The sequence below is a fragment of the Akebia trifoliata genome, chromosome 13 (genome assembly GCF_017979445.1).
Source record: "Akebia trifoliata isolate Shusen 1 chromosome 13, ASM1797944v1, whole genome shotgun sequence".
In the NCBI taxonomy this organism is placed as follows: Eukaryota; Viridiplantae; Streptophyta; class Magnoliopsida; order Ranunculales; family Lardizabalaceae; genus Akebia; species Akebia trifoliata.
The window spans coordinates 4,363,622-4,384,939 of record NC_141387.1 but is presented as its reverse complement, the minus strand read 5'-3'; the positions used below and the strand labels follow the sequence as shown (position 1 = coordinate 4,384,939).

Here is a 21,318-nt window from a genome sequence, read left to right as displayed (position 1 = left end):
AGTTTGTTCTTCATGGTGGAATCTGTGTGATCTGTAGACATACCTCATTTTTGAGGAACCCATAAATTCTTTATGTTTCTATGTGTGCTTGCATCTTGTCTTATGTTTATTTTTTGATTTGTTTGTTGGTTCGATTGCATCTATTTATTAACATGTATCACAATGGGACTCCATGGAACAGGGCTGGGAGTAATCTAAAATATACCTAACGTCCGAATCGATTCGATCCAAAAAACATGAAAAATCATATACTGATTGAAATCTTAAATCCAAAAAAAATTTTAAATCGAAAAATTCCGATCCAAACATATTTTAGTTTTATTTTAGTTTATTATTCTTAATTTCATATATAAATACATATAGATAAAACGTTTTAGTCTTTTTTGTGTCCATCTGCATTTGTAGTTTGAAAAGTGGAATTTTAAAATTTTATTTTGAATTTATCTTTTAATTTTTTTTAAACATTGATAATTTAAAAATAAGGCATGTATTCAGATCGAACGAATCAATTTTGGATTAAGGATGAATAAAATGGATCGAATTCGATTTGCATATCCATTAATCCGATCGGATCAAATACAATCAAGTACATGTTCAAAAAAATTCGGATCAATTATGGAGTGGTACTGATCTGGTACTGAATGGATCTGTTGCCAGCCCTACTATGGAATCTATTTCAAGGCTCAATTAACAACTTTGAAATTAAATCATGCGGAGAGATTGGCAAAATTTTAGGTGATGCAATATTTTACTTTTTTTTTTTTTTCCAATAAGAACCGTAAGCCGGTTTTAATTAATGAGATCAGTAACATGAATGTGCTGATGAGAAATGGACATCACCAACTAAGTCATCTCGCACCTGCCTTTAAATGAGGGGTGGTGCCACACTAGGGCTTCCTAGGAGATCACCCAACCTTGTATTACTCCTGCCTAAGCATTTTTAACTGCAAAGTGTTGATAGGATCTGATGGGCAATACATTGAAAGGATGATTTGATACAATTTTATGACAACCATTAGTTTGGTGTGATCCACTTCTCGATTTTAGGCTTTGGACAATTGAAACTCAAAAGCTCATTTAGAAAAAATCACCTAACCGCACTCAATTGATATGGACCCAACAACCCTTAATAAGATTTGAAATCTTACCGCATTAGTCAATCAAGCTAACCGCACTCAATTTTAAAATAAAGAAGATTTACTAAAGAAATTATAATAAAAATACCTATTAAATGTGAACTTGTACCAATCGGCGGGAAAGATGTCGTTTTCGCCCCATCACAACCGTATATTTGTCGAACAGCTTGAAACTTTTTTTGATCTTAGAAAATTGACACTCTTAAGTAAAGCTCTTGATGTGATGATGCACAAGATCATAGATCTTTTTCTTTGGGATACACAAGGAAAATAGATCTATGATTCATACATATGCCACATGAGCAAGATCGTCAGTTTTGCAAGTTAGTATATCATTAGTCTTGAAAATAATTTAAAGACTAATGATAAATGGACATCGAAAACATATGTGACTGACGTGACAAGGGCACAAAACCATAGATCTTTTCTTCGGGACACACGCGGAAAAAGATCAACGGTTATGTGCCCTTGTCACGTCAATTGCAGACAAACCGCATATGTTTTATCGCGTCAGTTTATCATGATTCTAATTTAAAGAGTCTGTGAGAATCTAACTAGAAAAAAATGTAATTGATGTACGTGGTTAACGACTCTTTTTTTAAAAGGCGTGATAATCTAACTCCCCTCCATACTCCTTGGTGTGGTAGTACATAGAACCATAGACTTTTTCCTCGGGATATAAAATTGCACATCCCTATAATTATGTGCAATTGTATATCCCGAGAAAGTATTTTGGTTTCATGCACTACCACGCCAAAAGAGAAAGAAATCATTGTTCTTTTTTGGCAAAATTTAAAAAGAACCTAAATTAAATATAATTTTTAATAAAAATAACAAATTTACATAAATAAATAGAAAAAACCTTAAATGCCCATTAAATGGCTGGTTTTTAACTTAAATGTCGTTTACCCACACCATTAAACGGCCATTGAACTGTTGTTTTTGAAATATGTTACTTCAAGAGCCGTTTTTCTCTTCCCTAATTAAATTTTGAGAGATTTCCCCAATAAACCCTCTTATTGCATTTTAAATACAAAAACTCCCTTGGAGTTCTAACGAATCCAAAGAAACCTTATTTTATGAAGTTTATTACCCGCCAAACCTCATTTTATTTCCCAAAAAACCTTGGAGTGAAGATCCCTATCATAAAATTTAAATTTATAACATTAATTTGTTACTTACATAAATTAGAGTCATCAATTTGTGATAGCCAAAAACGTGATTGGATGACATAGGGTCATAAAGGACAAAATAAAAAGTTAATTTTCATCGTTGAATTTTAATTTTAAATTTAAGAGTTCTGTAACTATCAATTTTCAACATCTACAATCAAGCTCAAAAAGTTTTGTTTTTAAAAAATGTATTGTAGTGAATCTGATTGTTTCCATGAAACCTAGTAGGTTGTGTTGTCAGATTGCTAAGTTGAGAATCCATGTGCGCCAAAAACACCATAGTGCGACTATAAGACTTACTAAGCTAGTCACAGTAGCATGATTCATAAAGTAAAGTTTAATCGAGTAACAAACTTGATAAAGGAAAGGGGTTTTTATAATAAAATTACAACATATTGGTTTGTCCTGTAAAATCTCTCTTGAATTTTTTAAAACAAAACTATCATTTATTGACTAAAAAAACTTAAAATAATGAGTTATGTAACCCTTCCTATTATTTTTCAATTATTTAAAAGAACAAGACTCAAATTTTAAAACAAAACTATTATATTTTACTAACAAAACATAAAAGATTGACTTAGTATTTCACTTTCTATTATTGTTCAATTATTTAATAAAACAAAAAGGCGGATACTTCTTGAGTATGATACAATGCATTAAATTCAATATGCATTAATATAAAACTTAAATAATTGCACTTGTACTGTCGTTTTCATTGCGATTTTTTAGTAATTTATCATAAATGACTCTTGAAGTATAGGTTTTCATACTAGTTTGAACAATCGCACTTGTATTGTCGTTTTTCATGAGTTTTTTAGTAATTTACCAAAAAAATGGCTGCTCGAGGTTCTTTTTTAAATTTCCCCTTCTCTTTTTTTTTTCTTTTTCTTTCGCGTGATGTCCTATTATTATGAAATATCATTTAATATACTTCAGTGATTTTAGAGATCTTTTAAATTTTAAATGGTATCTTTATAATATATAGTTTAATATTGTAAATGTATTTGATCAAAGCCAACGATATCTATCTGTGGGTTCTTCCTTCTATATCTTCTCTTCTATTTTTTTAAAGTGACTTGCTTTTTACATGGAATTTGCTTAAGATTGACAAGCAACCCAAGAATGATCTGGGGTTTAATAGTCACCAAAGTTACTCTGATTCCTCCCTAATTCGTATTGAATAAGGCTAACGTGACTGACTCATAAGTCACACTCCCAATCTTACAAAGACTTGTCAGGCCCACATAGATTGACATTTAAGCCAAATAATAACTTAGCCCTGTTTAGTGTTCATGGCCTAGATTAAATGGTAAAAAGAAATTACTTTTTTCCAAAGTTTTGTAAATTGAAAGCGAATGAGCTCCCAATTTTAAAATAAAAATCTAACAGTGAAAAGTTATATTATTATTGAAAAAAAAAAGGACTTTCACAATTCTTAAAATATTGCGCTTTACATCCATATAACATTCCATCATGTTTTTTGATCCACAAGAACAGGCATGGTCATGGAATTTTCATGTCTAGCATAGTCACGAAAGTGCTTTTAGGGGTTTTTGGATGTTTTATATATGAACTGATGTTAAGCATAAGATTTAGAATTTGATAACAAGCCACTAAAAACCGAAGCAATTAAAGATTTATAATTTGGATGTTTCAACGGATTCTTTCTCTCTTTAACTTTAATAAAGAATAATTTGTTTCCATCAAGATACCCACTAATAGACCAAACCGAATCATCTCGTTCACCTGACATGGTGATCCAAAGATATTTGAAAACCACTAAGTAAAAAATAAGACATGGATGATAGAATAATTCTCAAAAGAGCAGAGATGTACTATAAATTTGCTCACAAGTTCACTGTACGATAAAGTCCAGCTGAAATCAATCCAAACAAAAGTTATCGATCAAAAAAAATCTAAAATCAATTTGATATATCAAAGAGTCAAAGAGGGCTGGATTTGCTCACTATTTGATCACAAATTCAATGAAATCGATATGAAATTTGTCGATAAATCGATTATGAGTCGATCTAAAAACTACAATCACGCTACTTCAATCTATAGGAGTGAGTTATATTTGAAATCAATTTGGGGTCGATCTGGAAACTACAATCAATACTACAATCTGTAAGCGTGACTCGATCTGTTGAGTTGGATTGAAAGGAGTTCTTCAATGACATGCAAATGCAAAAGTGCAGACAAGAGCCCTAGAATCGATGCTCTGATACCATGTTAGGAAACATAAATCCTAAGAGGATTAGAAGGAGAAGACGAAAAAGCAAAAATACTCTAATTGTTCAAATAGTATTTTTTTTCTCTTTTTTGTTGCTTGGGTAGGTCTTCTTGACCTACCATCAAAACTACATAATAATAAAAAGTTGCATAAGGGGAGTTTGCTCTTCAATACACCACTTTGTGTAGCAGACTTTTTCTATCTTTCAGTTACATGAAAATACTTCGTCTATTAAAGTAAATGATTCATATATACAAAGTGAAATTTAAAAGTCTTGAAATATATATATATTCCTAGAAAAGAAAATAAGGAAGAATGTTGCAATTACTTGCTACCTGCCACTTTCTTCTGTAATAGTGACATTGTTTTTCGAGCACATTTCTTGGCTAGCTAAAGATAAACCAGATTCTATTGTGAACCCAGGTTGTCTTGGTGTAGGAAGTTGTGTGGTATCCATGCCTAGCATTTGAACTATATTAGACATTGTTGGCCGTTCTGCTGCATGTTCTTGTACACATAGGAGACCTACATGGATGCATCTCAATACTTCTGAGGCAGAGTGCGATTCTCTCAGTGTTGGATCCATCAATTCTATTTCCTTTCCTTTGTTCCATAGGCGCCATGCCTGAAATAATATCGATCCCATCTCCTAAGATTATTAAAATTAGTAATAAACAAATAAAAGGATCCCATAAGTTGAAGTAGAAACTTACAAATCCCACTAGGCTTAATGATTGTTCATCGAGATAAAATTGGTTAATTCTCTGCCCGCTCATGATCTCTAAAAGTAATATCCCAAAGCTGAAGACATCAGATTTCTCGGAAAATCTCCCTTTCATGGCATATTCTGGGGACATATAACCATTGTGTTTTACCATTAAGGACTCAATGAATTGATTAAGGAAATGAAAATTATTCAAACCGATTAGTTTCACCATTTTTTATTTGTTTCTACATTAAGTAATTAGAAGGATCAAAATGCAAACTAATTAAGGAGGAATTTTAGGCTATCAAGAACTAGTACTTACTATGTTCCAACAACCCTATTAGTATTTGCTAGAGTTTGATTTCCTCTTAAAATCCTTGCCATGCCAAAGTCTGAAATTTTGGGATTCATCTCATCATCCAATAGAATGTTTCCGGCTTTCAAATCTTGATGAATAATTTTTAATCTTGAATCTCGGTGTAAATAGAGAAGACCTCGAGCGATCCTTTCAACAATGTGGAAGCGTTTAGGCCAGTTCAATTGCCATTGTTTTGTTGGATCTGGTCCATTTTTTTGGTCCATTAGACTATATTAGCAAAAGTTGAAATTATTTTGTAAATTATTCATAAATGGCAACCATACCAAAAAGAAAGGAATCCAAGCTTTTGTTGGGCATGTATTCATAAAGTAACATCTTCTCTTCCCCTTCAATGCAACACCCTAAAAGCCTAACTAGATTCCTATGTTGAAGTTTTGATATCAATATAACCTCATTCTTGAACTCCTTCAAGCCTTGTCTAGAGCTTTTGGAAAGTCTTTTCACTGCTATTATTTGTCCTCCTGGTAGCATACCCTGAAATGACAATAAATTTATATAAGTAATTTTGAATTGTCTACTACCTCAAATTTTATTAAATATAAGACTACATCACCTTATAAACAGGGGCCGAATCCCCCCATTCCAAGCTTATTTGCATCCGAAAAATTATTTGTAGCATTTGCAATTACTTCAAAATCCAATAATGTTAGATGTGGGGTGTTTCTTGCTTCGAACCCTCTATGAGTATTTTTGTCTCTGTGGTGTCTTTGCAATATTTAGTAGTTCCACTCAGATCAAATAGATCCTCTATTTTTCTTTTTGCTCCTGAGTTTTGGAAGTCAAAATATTTCTCATTTCATGCAAACAAAGTTATTTTTTTGTTCATAAGATTGATTTACTGAAAAGATATGAAATGACAGGAGAAAAATCATCAAAATATTTGTATATAACAATTAATAAAGGAGTCATACAAAATTGTTCCAACTATCTATTTATGTTGATGAAACTATGGAAAAGAGTAATTGAACAAATGATAAAGCAAAAAATACAAATGACACCAATTGGTTGTTAATCACCTAGTATCGATTTCACTCTATCACTTCAGAATCCACCTTGCACTCTCATAACATGAAAAAGTATATATTTGACTGCACAAGGCTGTTGAATTTTTCATTGTAAATTTTTTTTTTCGTCAGATCGAAACCGTCAAAGTGATGGAGGATGGGAGAAATTTAATGGCTTCAAACCGTCGAATTGGAGAACATAAAAATATTCAACAACCATGGGCCGTCAAAATTTGATTTCTAAAATTTGTGGGCTTTGGTCCATCGAATTTTCTTTTCAAAATTTTCAGTTTTCACATAGTGTCTATTGGTATGATTGCACGAAAAACAATTTGCAGAATGGAATAAGTAGAATCTAGATCAAGTACATGGCATGTAAATTTATCACAAACACTCAAGATGGGGAATGTCCAGTAGAAAGTTGATTGACTATAATACCCAAAGAGACCGCTTTCAATTTGATTGTCCATATGACTGGATTTGGATAGTTGAAGAGGAGGTGCTAAAGTGTGTGTGACTGACGTATGACAATCTAATTAATTAAAAAGAGGCTTTATAAAATGATACTAAGATGGACTATGCTTTATGGAGCGTAATGTTGAGCAGTCAAATATTATCATATTAATAAATTGAGCATAGTAAAGACAATGATAATGGATGTGATTAGTAGAAAGATTAGGAAAAATAAAATTAGAATGAACGTATTTGAAAAAATATAGAGGTGGCTCCAATAAATGATAAATCAAAAGTAAAATGATAGTTGAAATGAATATGAAGTCACTTTCAATAACATAAGACACGGCTCTAGATATAGAGGAATGTATGAATAAGATTCATTTTTCCAACCAAAAATCCTTGGGGTAGTAAGGTTTTGTTTTTTATTTTGTTTTTTGGAAGCAAGGTATCCATAACTCTTAAAATACTCGACTAATCCTTAAGATGTGCTATCCCTCCTCCACACATACCAGGTAATTTCTGGGAGAAATACATGAAGGTGGCCCCAAGGGGGGATTTCGAACTCAAGACCTCTGCTTCCTTAGGTATGGCCTGGGCCATCTCACCAACCATTTAGAGTGTGTTTCATTGTAAGGAAAATGTTTTCCTAACAAATATATCAAGTTTGAATGAAAGAAAAAAAAATGAGGGCATTTTCCCTGTCTTTTTAATTGTTTTGCAATCAAATAACGTTAAAAATAAATTTTGATGGCAAATGATTTTTCTTAGAGCTTGCCGTTCAGTTAAACACGCCTTTAAAGATTTGTGAAATTTCCTTAGAAAAAAGAAAAAAAGCACCTCATGTAGGCACACAATTTGCATGTATTTCGAAATTAAGTAAAATATTATAGGTCTTGGTCAATTATTAGAAGAGCTATATGGATCCGTGTCAAAGAGGATTTCAACATTCATATGCACGTAAAAGTTTGAATTGCACAATTACCAACAATGCTAACCATAAATTCAAAATTTTAAGGGGGTCTCACTATTTAACGCGATTTATTTATGTGTCCTTGTTAACATGTGCCCTAAGGGCAGACCTTAAGGTGCAATAAATACACTTTGAAAATTAGATTTTACATCGAAAATGCCCTTAAAAAAATCTTTTTATTTTATTTTATTTTATAAAAATAGCCTTAAATGTTTATTCCCAATAAATAACGGCACATACTAAATGGAAATAAATAAACAGCCACACCTTAAAGTGCAATAAATGTACTTTGTAAATTAGATTTTAAGAAAAATTAAGAAAAAAATAATTTATTAAAAATAATTTAATTTTAAAAAAATTAGAAAAAAGATACTAATCCGATCATTGAAAGATCGATTTTTCTCTCTTCACTTTTCTATCATCTTTCTCTCTCTTCTACATTTTAAAAAAAAAAATCGATTTTTTTTAAATACCGGTTTTTCTCTCTTCACTTCTCTCTCCTTTACATTTAAAAAAAATCGATTTTTTTTTAAAATACTAGTCATTGAAAGACAGGTTTTTCTCTCTCTTCACTTTTCTATCCTCTTTCTTTCTCTTCTACATTTAAAAAAAATTGAATTTTTTTAAAATACCGATCATTGAAAGATCGATTTTTCTCTCTCTTCACTTCTCTCTCCTCTTTCTCTCCCCTCTATATTTAAAAAAATCGAATTTTTTTTTAAATACTGATCATTGAAAGACCGATTTTTAGGGGTATCCGAAATTATTTGGGTAAGGTAATTTTTATTTATTTTTATTATTATTTATTTTAGTTGATTCTCGATTTAGAATTTGTGTATGCACTTAAATTGATTCATCGATTTTTGGGGGTATACACGGTATTAATGGTAACCTTTAATTTTTCGAAAAATTAATGGACCGATTCAATCATTTTGATTAACAAATTGCGAGTAGACTCACTGATTTTAGGGACATTGGAAGTTTGAATTGATTTTTTATAAATTGGGCATGTGAGTTAACTCACCGATCTAATACACGTGGCAATTCAAAAATTGGTCATGTGTGTACATGACATTGAAAATTGATTTCATACTCCTCAAAATGGTCGAATCGATCCATTAATTTTTTTAAAAATTAAAGATTGCCATTAATACCGCGTATACCTCCAAAAATCGATGAATCAATTTAAGTGCATACACAAATACCAAATCGAGAATCGAACTAAAATAAATAATAATAAAAAAATAAAAAAAAATAAAAATTACCTTAACCGAATAATTTCGGATACCTCTAAAAACTAGTCTTTCAATGACTGGTATTTAAAAAAAAAAATCGATTTTTTTTTAAATGTAGAGGAGAAAGAAGTGAAGAGAGAGAAAAATCGATCTTTCAATGATTAGTATTTTAAAAAAAAAATGATTTTTTTTAAATGTAGAGGAGAGAGAAAGAAGGGAGAGAAGTGAAGAGAGAGAAAAATCGGTCTTTCAATAATCGGTATCTTAAAAAAATTTGATTTTTTTTTTCTTTAAATGTGGAGGAGAGAGAAAGATGATAAAAAAGTGAAGAGAGAGAAAAATCGGTCTTTCAATGACCGGAATTATATCTTTTTTCTAATTTTTCAAAAATTAGATTATTTTTTATATAATATATATATTTTTTTATTTAATTTTTTCATAATTTTCCCTAGATTTTATATGAAAAATACTTTTATATCAAAATACCCCGTATAACATCATAGACGCTTTCATTAGCTAATAGATGAATTTACCTTTTCTTTTCTTCCTCCACCTGCTTAAGACCAAGGAATCCTGAACCTTCTTTGATGTTCCAATCGATCTCCTCATACGCCATCGACAGATAAGCGTCAAAACAAGACCCAAGAGGGCTAAAGTCCCTGCAACAGCACCAACAATAACCCCAGTTTTTGAACCCTTTTTTTTCTTCCCTCCTAAATTCCTAAGCTCAGAAGCCGCAAGTTTGAGATACAAAACTTCGCCACCAATATCACCATTTGAGAATAGTTGCACATTCAAAAGATCACCTTCCCACGTTAAACACACACCGTATCTGTAAGAATAAGCACTGCAAGAACAACTGTTCAAGCAACCCAATTCACACGCTTCGGCACTCCTACCTCCCAAAGACCCCCAATTTTCGGGCAATTTCATGTTGGACTTGGATAAAAACCTGTCTTGCACTCCACACTACAAAGGGGTTCTCCTCTTACAACCAAGAGATCTATCACTCAGATTCCAATCTTTGGAGCGTGGTTCAAAGCCTTCCAAACATTGACAGTAGTTTGAATTTGCTTCATCGCAGCTACCGAAAGGCCCACAGATACCATAAACATCACATGTAAGTGTCGGTTGAGATGAATACAAGTTCCACTCCTTCGTCTCCTCCAACCATGACCATTGCTGGATTTGACCCGACAAACCAAGCACAGATCTAGAGATCATAGAATTATTATAAAGATTATATGTGAAATGGTTCTCGTTCTCATTCGTAATATAGCTGAAATTATAGATATTGTTTTCTCTCATCAAAGGAACATTGCTGAAAATATGCCCATTCCACAGTCCACTATTCCAATACCGCCGAGACTTGTTCCATTGCATAAACAACTGACTAGTTCCACCATGGTCCAATTCTATAGAAAAGAACCCCGTAGCAGGATTTTCTGAATTTTTCCATGAAGTAAGTTGCATTGATTTATTGGTGAGTTCATTAAAATAAGCTTACCACCTGGAAGAAATGTATCGGTTGGGTAATCGAAACTCTGCCAAATTATATCAGATTTATTCAGCCCATTTCTCAAAACAAGATTTCCATCATCCCCAAGAAGTACTTCAGAGGAATTAGAGGTGTTTGAGGTCGAATTTGTAGACCAAATAGTGATTTTGGACTCATCTAGAAGGACTAGATTACCATTTTCTAAGAGTTTCAACTCTGAAGAAGATGGGTCTTTGAGAGGGTTCTCTGTGTTTGCAACCCAAACAACTGTTTGAACTGTGACCATATTCGTATTGTACCAGATGCCTCTGTAGTAGTTGAGAGACTTACCTGGTGTGAAGAAACCAAGGACAAAGTTTTCACCTTTAGAGACTATTGTTTGGTCTCCAGTGAGAGATTGACCTGTAATGATGGTGTCAGCTGTAACAAAAAGATGGCTTTTTGAAGAGAAGATGAAGAAGAAGAAGAAGAGAACAAAGGAAAGAACCATGGATTGCTCCATGTATCCAACATCTCTGCAAAAATTAACAGAGAGCCAAATCTGCCAAAAAGATTTCAGCTTTAAAGAAGTTTGGGAGAAAAGAAAGGGTCTTGAATGTCAGGTGCTTCACAGGTCGTGAGAGATAGAGACAACCTGAGCTACAATTACCACTTCTCAACGGCTGTTTTTCCTTGAATTGTCAAAGTCGAACTAACTGTGTGTGTGTGTGTGTGTGTGTGTGTGTGTTACTCCTTTTCTGATTCTAAGGCTATGTTTGGATTGAGTGAAATGGGGAGAATTAGAAAATAAATGAGTTTCTCTCCATTTCTCTTGTTTGTTGGGAAGAGAAAAAAAAAGTGAATTTTCTCTCTCCAAAGGTGGAGAGAAGAGGAGAGCAATGCAAACATAGGATAAGAATTAGGAAAACAAAATAGAGAGATGGCAGACCTATTGTTGTAATTTTATTACAAAAACTCCCTTACTTTATCAAATTCATTACTTGAACGAACCTTATTTTATGAATAATGCTATTCTAACTAACTTAATAAGATTTGAATATTACTAAGGCATGTTGGTGTCCCATGGATTATCAAATTAGAAATCCAACGAACATAGACTAATAGATGTCATGGAAAAATTCAGATTCAAATCAAAATTTCAAAATAACAATCTTTTTGAGCTTGATTGTAGGTTTTAAAAATTGATGGCTATCAAACTAAAATTTAAACATACAATTCGTCAGTGAAAATTAACTTTTATTTTTAATTCTTAAAATTTTGTCCTCTATAAACCAATGGCATCAGATCATGTGTTTGGATGCCACAAATTGATGCGGTTAGAATTCCCTCCAACGTATATTTACTATGTCAAGCAACAAATTATATGTCTAAATTTGAATTTTATGACGTGGATCCTCACTTCAGGGTTTGCTTGATAACAAACTTGATAAAGCGAAGTTTCATGAATGACAAACTTCATAAAGTAAAGTTCCCTTGGCGTTGTCAGAATGCCAATGGAGATTTTATAATAAGAATGCAATAGTTGGATTTGCCTGATAAATCCCTCTACGAAAAAATTATGAGAGATTTATCCAACAGACCCAACTGTTGCATTTTCATTAACAAAACTCTCTAGGAGTTTTGACAACTCCAACGGAACTTTACTTTATGAAGTTAGCTACTCACCAAACCTCACTTTATCACGTGTGTAACCCAACAAACCTTGGAAAGGGGATCCATGTCATAAAATTTAAATTTATTTGGTTATTTTATTACTTAACAGAACATACATTGGAGTGGATTCTACCCACATCAATTTGTGGAATCCAAAAACCTAATCTGAAGTCACATGTTATAAAGGACAAAATTCTAAAAACTTTTAAATGTTTTGAAAAAGAGAGTGTTAATTTTCACCATTGAAGGTAAGTTTTAAATTTGAAACTTCAGTAACCATCTATTTTCAACACCTACGATCAAACTCAAAAAATTTATATTTTTTTTGAATATTTTCGTTGAATCTAAGTTTTTTCATGCAACCTAGAAGACTGTATTGTTGGATTTCTAGTTTGATAATCCATGTGGGCCCAATGAACCTTAGTAAGACTTGAAATCTTATTAAGTTAGTCATGATGGCATGATTGATAAAGTAAGGTTTGTCCAAGTAACAAACTTGATGAAGTAAGAGAGTTTTTGTAATAAAATTGGAATAGATAGGTCTGTCGGGTAAATCTCTCAAGAATTATTCCAATTAGTTTATAATATTTTGTAGAGAGCTATTATTGCCTCACCAACTTTTACTAATGCCACACCAATTCTTATATAAATCACCAAAAAATTGAACACAAATGGTGAGGCATTAGTAAAAATTGGTGTGACAATATCAACTATTATATATATATATGGGAGTTGTTTAGGTGCCAACGTTTTGTCCTACATGGGTTAAAAGTTTTAGAATAGACTGATTTTTTTGTGAGGATGATATTTATGATGAGGAGATCATCCTCACAAAAATCAGTGAATTTCAAATCTCTAAACCATCAAAAGTGATTTACAAAAAATGGATGATCCAGGATTCTTCCACCCATAAACATAAGGTTAGAAGTTTTGAAATTGACTGATTTTTGGTGAGGATGATCTCCTCATCATAAAGATCATTCTCACCAAAAATCAGTCCATTCTGAAACTTCAAACCCACGTAGGACAAAATGTGGTGGCCAAATAGTTGGCGCCCGAACGGGACCTATATATATATATATTGCTAAACATGCAAATTGTATTGAACTAAGGAAATTTAGGAAGAGTTACACCCTTAATTTACAAGACGAAAATTGGGCATAACAAGTCTATAGCCTACATCAAGCTTTCTAGAGATCAAGGGTAGCCTATTGAACTTCGATACATATTTGAATAACAACTCATGACAGCCGACTTAGCTAGATATAATATTTTTAGTATATATTTGTTAGAGGTGTGCCTCTTGATTTCATTGAATTAATTTAATATATTTAAAATACTTCAAATTACCCATATACATTGGAGCAATTTTGAGGTACTCTTTGGTTTTGGTAAAAAATTAGAGATATCCCTAGTTTTCAAACATACTCTTTAACATTGGCTTTAGTGAACATTTGTATCCTCATTTTCAATTCTTAAGATTTAGTCTCCTTCAAACGTCACTCGCTTTATAAGGGTGTCATTCTTTGAAAATCAAGGGAGTAACCTTAATTTTTATTTAGACCTCACAATTAATTATCTTAAATATAAATAACTATTTCTTATTCTATTAACTATTTTTTATAAATTTTTGAATTACAAATCCAACTTTTCTCATACTTAATTGGAAGGTTGAATCACCATTGCATCAATTAGCCATTACATACTTCGAAAAATCATATCATGTAATTTATAAATTTGAACTTAGTTATGTAAATTTTACATAAGAAAATAAAAAAAAAAAAAGTTTGATAAATAATATTTTATTTTTACCTTTGTTTTCCCTGCAATGAAATTCCCATAGAATGCAAGAGCACTTTAGTCATTTGAAGTGATTAATGTCACCAATAGCCATTTAAAAATTTTAAATACTTTTAAATGTGATCTGTAATTTCTCCTCCCATCAAAGTCAAAGAAAGGCTCAAAAGCAACCCCCACACGGCCTTGCAAGACTTATGACTCTCGGGGTTTGAAAACAATTTCCACCCGCTCATTGTGCGTGCTTGATCCGATTACCAAAATCAAAGAGGAATTTGACAAAGTCGAAAAACTTTAATCTGTGTGGGTATTTTATTTATCATAAATAATTTTTACAGAATTATAGAAATCTTGGATCTACAAAATACAATATTGTGGGTCATGGTACTCCATATATCAATCCCAAAATTTAATTTAGTGTACACTTCTTGGATCATTTAGATACGCTGGATTTACATAGGGTGAATAGATACCATCACAGACCTTGTATGATCATCTTTTTGAATGTCGATTGTAAGCTTAATTTCAATTCAAGAGTTTGATGGTCATAGATGTAAAGAGATTTTATCACACAGACCTCTTTTGATCATATAATTGTCATTTGGATGGAGATTGAAGTTCAATTTATTTTCAAGAATTGGATGGTCGCGTTGGAGTCCCTATATGAAGTTGGTCCACTATAAAAAAAAAAATTACCTTAAGTGTGAAAAAAATAAAAATAGAATAGTTTATCACAAAACTAATCCCTTGTCGAGTAGTCCTAGTGCTGCACTTAAGCTTATTCCCACAATTTAGTTCAAATCAACTTTAAATTAAATTCTAGGAATTATCCCAAATTAGGCGCTCTACTTGAGAGATTGCACACATAAGACAGTTGTTTTGAACTCCAAAAAGCTTTACATTCATTGCGCTTAGGGTAACACCAAAATGGAGAGTAGACTTGTCCCTGAATATAGATTTGGAGTCTCTAGAAAAATACACTATTAATTATTTTATTTTATTTAAAAAAAATACTAATTTAACACACATTTTGAATTATCCTAAAATATATTTTAGATTATTCTTATGGTATATTGCTATATAAGAGTATTTTAAAAATTCTATGATTTTATAAAAAATTTCTGAAATTTTCTATGACCTTTCAAACTCTCCATTTCTCATGAAATATGAACTGATTATAAATAAAAAGACAGCCCTTCAATTGACAAGTTAACATCATAAAGAGAATAATCACTTGGATCATACATATACCATATAAATGCAATTATAGTAGGATTAAAGAAGATCTCATAATAGAGTCCTTTCTTCTTAGAGATCCCTTGTTGAACAGAGGGATGGGCATAAGTACACCCTCACATAATCTCAATAAAGAAAGAAGGATACCTAATTATCATAAATGTCTTGTTTATAGCCAACTTAGTCATTTGTGGTGATGATATGGGTCCAACCATATATCTTTCTTGCATGTGATGCAAGTGACCTTCCCACGGACAAATGAGTTGTAGGTAGAAAATAAACAATTAACCCTCATAACTTAAGATCTGTGACTTGTAATATGATATTAATGTTGGATCCAAAAATCCTTCAATTAAGGTAAATGAGTGCTTTTCTACACAAAATGCTTTATTGAGATACTTGAGAGTGTTCTAGTTAGCCTCCATGGGCTTATTCTTCGCCATTTTTTTTTATTGGCATATCCTCAATTTAAAATCTATTTTAGATGCAATAATTTTTTTGAAGTTTCGTTAGGGAATTAAATAAATATCATCATCTCCCTTGCCCGAGTATTAAATATTATCGTTTGTCATCAAATATTCATGGTCCTATTGAAATAGTGTTCTTCTATCTTTACATTAATGATGATTATTTCCACTTTAAGAAACTTTGGTTACTAGTAAACGTTATCTGTGTTTCGGATTCTTTTAAATTAGCCTTCAACTTATGATCAGAAACCTTCTCCTTATATAAGCTTGTTATTCCTAAAAGCTGAAGCATTAGGTCTTCTTAAGGACTGCTCCTTCCCCTTTAAAAAATATTAAAACCTTCTTTTTCTTCGGCAATGTAAGGACTAAATATCATCACAAAAAATAGTGAACACGAGAGAAAACCATCTTGTTTTTTCCTTCGAACGGAATGATTTAAAACAAGAATAACATATCACTTATATAAAGTTATAAGAACAGCCACAACCTAAGCACCAAGTAACAACAACAACAACAACAAAGAAAATATGTAACTTATAAGTATGACGTAGAAATTCACAATATACTAACCTTGATTGTGAATTGGTACTTGTCGACATGGTGGAGTGCCTTTTGGCCTGAGAAGTAGTTCAAATGTTACTCCATACCTTCAACAGTTCATCAGAAGAAGACTCCATTACACTCAAGATTCTCCACAAGAGTTTGGAGACATAGTGGGATAGGAGGAGTGCTCACCTCTAACACACCCTCCAACGTTTGAACGACCTTTCCATGATGACCTATCCTTTTCGTCATCTTGAATGCACCAACAAGCAACTTTACAAGCTCTAACAATCTCTTCTGCATTGCAAACACCTTCCAATCTATAATCTAATAGACTAATCTTCTTCGCCATTGTTAAGTTTTCTCGCAACAGTAATAGGAACAAAATCAAATTTATCATCCCTTGTTTGCTCTAGGTTTCTCTTTCCCAATACAATCTCAAGAAGCATCATTCCATAGCTGTAAACATCGGCTTTTGGTGCGATAGGTAGGCCAGAGATCCATTCCGGTGCAAGATAGCCTCTAGTCCCTCTCATAGTGGTAAGAACCCGACTAAAGTTCCGAACGAAAAGCTTGGCTAGACCAAAATCAGCAATCTTGGGACAGAACTCGGCATCCAAGAGTATGTTTTCTGGTTTCACATCACAATGTATGATGCAATCTCTGCATTTCTCATGGAGATAAACCAATCCACTTGCGATCCCAAGCGCAATTTGGTATCTAGTTTTCAATTCGAGAGTCTTGGAATGTCTTCGGAATTAATGATTGTCAAAGGAACCATTTGGCATGTATTTATAGACTACCAACCTTTTAGTACCTTCGGAGCAAAACCCACGAAGACGAACCAAATTTACATGCTGAATTGTTCCAATTGTGCTAACTTCTGCTCGGAAATGTTTCTCTCCTTGTCTGAGCCCTTCAAGTATCTTGACGGCTATGGCAGTCGAATCAGATAATGTTCCTTTAAAAACAGAACTGAAGCCTCCACCCCCCAACCTTTCGGCAAAGTTCTTTGTCGCAGAATGTAAATCTTTGTGCCTAAAGGGCACAAGAGAGCCTTCAACACCCTTCAATGATCCCATCAATTGATTCCTTCGGCTTCTCCATATCAGCACAAAAGTGATGCCAAGGAGAACTAAAACCCCAATAACGACTACTACTACAATGACTATAGTAGATGTTTTCTTCTTTCTATGCTTAGAACTTGGTAGCTCTGAAGCCACTAGTCGAAGATACATGCGTCTTTCATTTACATCTCCATCGGAAAGCTGTTTCAAGTCTCAAAACCCTCCACTCCATATCGAACACCCGCCATTGTATGAATAAGCAGAACAAGAACAATTGTTCAAGCAAGCCAATTCACATTCTTGAACACTCCCCACTGTTAAATTCTGTGGATTTTTCAGTAATTGCATCTCAGGCATCAAAAGGAACCTATCTTTTTTATTGCCGTCCTTGCATTGTAAAGGCATCTTTCTCACACACCCACTCGACCAATCGCTCAATTTGCAGTTTTTGAGAGACTTTGGTTCAAAACCTTGCAAGCATTCACAGTTTGGCAAGCTTTTTTTTATTACAAATACCAAAAGGTCCACAAAGAGACTAAGGTTCACAATGATCGTTCGGCCAAGTCCAAAGCAATAACCACTCTTGGCTAGTGTTCAACCAAGTAAATTGCTGAATTTGTCCAGATAAATCAATAAGAAACCTTGAAAGAACAGAACTATCTTCAACTGTGTAAGTGAAATAGTTCTCTTTTTCATTTGAAACATAGTTAAAATCATAGAAATAACTAGACGTCATTTCGGGTACCAAAGTAAGAATCTTTACAGTCCAGAGCCCACTAGTCCAATACCTTTGGGTTCTGTTCCAGATTAGATAATACTGACTACATCCATTTGGGTCTATTTCAAGAGAAAAGATCCCATGGCTTTACCGCCACTGTCAACTACTACCAAAAGATGGAATCCTGTTATTCGGACCACTTGTGTCATCATGGCTTCTCCTTGCATGGCTAGAATATTCTCTTCCCGAACATTTACATTTATATGGCTAAATGGGACATTGAGTTTGACATACCTCCCACATGTCACACTCACCGATTGTGAATAATTGAAGAGATCAAACCAAGTTCCTGTTGGGAAGTATGTCTCAACTGCAACAACTCCATGTTTCAATACTGGAGATACTATTACACCTTAAAAATGAATGCATCCAGGCATAAATATATGTTCAGCTAAAAAGGATGCTAATTATACCAATGTTCTTCAAAGCAGTGTCAACACGGTGTAAACCTTTGCGACACCTATCAAAATTTTCTCATGGAGTTTAGTTCATCCCTGTCCTTGTCTCATCTTGTGGGGTTGGAGGAGTCCTACAGATTTCTTCATGGTCTAAAACTGATTAGACAATGACCAAAAACTGAGAATGTCTTAACCATATATCCAAATTCTCAAAAAATCCAAAAACAAATAATACGAAATTAAACATGGAAAAAATGCAAAGTATCTGCCAGAAAAAACTAAATTACAATGAGAATAGAAGGGAGCAACAAGACAACTAGTTGTTCTAACTAAGAGGAGAAAATTAGGCAATAAGAGAGACTGAAGTACTTCAATAGATTATCCTAGGTATTGATGTAAGATCCCATACCATTATTTAAGGCTGCAACTGATGAAAGGCTATTGTAACAGACATGGATTTCTCACTGACACCGTGTAAATGATTTAACATCTTGAGTTCTAGAATTAAATGTGCACTAAGAAAATGACAAAATAAAATAAAATTAATTTGTTGATCGTACCGTAGTACCTATGGCTGGACATATAAATTACGTTTAACTTGTTAGCTAAAAGACCTCTGTCATCAAGTTAAACTTTGAACCATATAAGTGAGAGTTTGGAACCTTATTTCTAATTTCATGTATGAAAACTAAGATGACAAATATAATCATGAATGATTATAAGTAGCTGACTAACCTTCTCCATGTGTTTCTCAAGATCTTGTACCTAAGGAAAATAATTCTGTAAAATGTTAATAGAAACATTTAAAACGGAAACCACAAAGTTCAATATATTAATAACATTAAAAAAGTGTAAAATTTTCAGTACTCAATCCCCAAGGAGCTTCCCAAAATCATTTACAAACATGCCATTGACACAAAATATTTTCAGAATAAGACATAGAGAGAAAGTATTTTTGTTCAAACCAAAATTTCACAATCAAAATCACTACGTTACCCACAAAATTGACACAACCAAAATTCTAAAATCATAAATTCAAACGATATTACAAAACATTATAACACTTATTCAAACAATTTCAGTAGTTTATAATTATGATTAGGCCCGTATAAAATCCTAAACCCCCCCCCCCCCCAAAAAAAAAATCTACCAAAAAAAATGAAAGAACTTCTATTGGCACCCCCCAACTTTTACTTCTCAACCATTCACTTGTTTTCTTTAGTTTCAATTGGGGTGTAATAAGTAAAAGTTGGGGTTGCAATAGCAGCTCCCTAAAAAAAATGTCAAATTGCAACAAAAAAAAAAATTCTTAAAAATTTCCAAACTTTATAGCCTTCACCAATCCCTTCCCTTCCCAAATATCTAGTTTTGGGAATAATTCATAATCTTTCCAAACCTTAGTTCACTTCTCTATGTTCTCCTTTCCTACAGACCAAAGAAATGAACTACAAAACACAACAGCAATACCGATGAGTTGCAATATCAACACAAAACTTTGTAGCGGTAACAAAAATGAATTGCCAAAGATAATTGAAGGAAAGAAAAGAGACGTCAAATATTTGCCTCAACCAAAGTAAATCATCATAATAAAAAAGAAAGATTTGTATACTAGTCTTCCTTGCATGTTTACAGATATATCTGAAAGAGGGTGAATCAGCAGGACCAAAAGTAAATACCTTTCTGCAAAAATTTGCTTGTGCCCCCGTAACCCTTTTCGTATTAATGCAATTTCTCCTCCTCGTCAAAATAGGCCTTTCCACACAAGGACCTAGCATTTTTCATCAGCAAAATAGAGATTTAATTTACTAACTTTATATACATTGTGAGAACTTTAAATTTATTTGTTATTTAAGTTTTTATGGTGCTACTATATAACAAATTCTATATTGAGATGTACTGATTTGTATATCTAAGAATATGAAAACAAAAGCTTAGATTATTGGGTTCTATGTTAGAAGAGTAGGAGTGTCTGGGCTCAGTTGGTTTGTTTGTTCAATATTTTGGTCCAATAAGTGCTTAATAAAGAAATGGAGAAGTGTACTCAATGAAATTGCATTCATTTGATGTTTTTTTATTCTCCACCATCGTCTATACTTATCCCAATTAATGGATTGAGGGCTTTCTCAAATTGCATTCATTTGCCAAACTAGACTTTTCTATAAAACCACAAACATGACCTGATTGGGAATTGGTCAGTACATAGTAAATGTTTAGCAAAATTTAGAATTCAACCAAGCCAAGGTCAAAACAAGCAAATTAGAAGCATAATATGTTAGGCCCAAAGTAATGTCACCACAAAAACAACACAAGAGCCAACCTAAAACAGATTCCCACAATGCCCATCTTTCATGGGCATCTTACCATAAATAATGTAGAAGGCTGGATTATACTAGAGTTTGAGTTCAAATAGGCAATGAGACAGCGGACCAAGTCCCAATTAGGTCTAAGCAAAAATAGTTCCAATCAAGGTAAGAACATCTATGGGGATGGGATTATGGCAAGTAGTTTCAGACCCTAAAATTGATTAACAGTGTTAGATCCAACTTGACCTAAAGGAAGTGTACAACCTCTCAATTCCTAGAGCATCAAA

At 32.9% G+C, this 21,318-nt stretch overlaps 2 pseudogenes across 1 annotated transcript; both read right to left on the bottom strand.

Moving 5' to 3' along the window:
* Positions 1 to 5,404: 5,404 nt before the first annotated feature.
* On the bottom strand, positions 5,405 to 11,392 carry LOC147387425 (G-type lectin S-receptor-like serine/threonine-protein kinase B120; annotated as a pseudogene). Its single transcript, XR_015171090.1, has 4 exons — positions 9,825 to 11,392; positions 6,180 to 6,391; positions 5,890 to 6,100; positions 5,405 to 5,807 (listed from the first exon to the last, which is right to left on the bottom strand). The product of XR_015171090.1 is annotated as a G-type lectin S-receptor-like serine/threonine-protein kinase B120 (transcript).
* A 4,940-nt stretch (positions 11,393 to 16,332) lies between these two features.
* LOC147387424 (G-type lectin S-receptor-like serine/threonine-protein kinase At2g19130 pseudogene) lies at positions 16,333 to 18,655 on the bottom strand (annotated as a pseudogene).
* Positions 18,656 to 21,318: the final 2,663 nt, after the last annotated feature.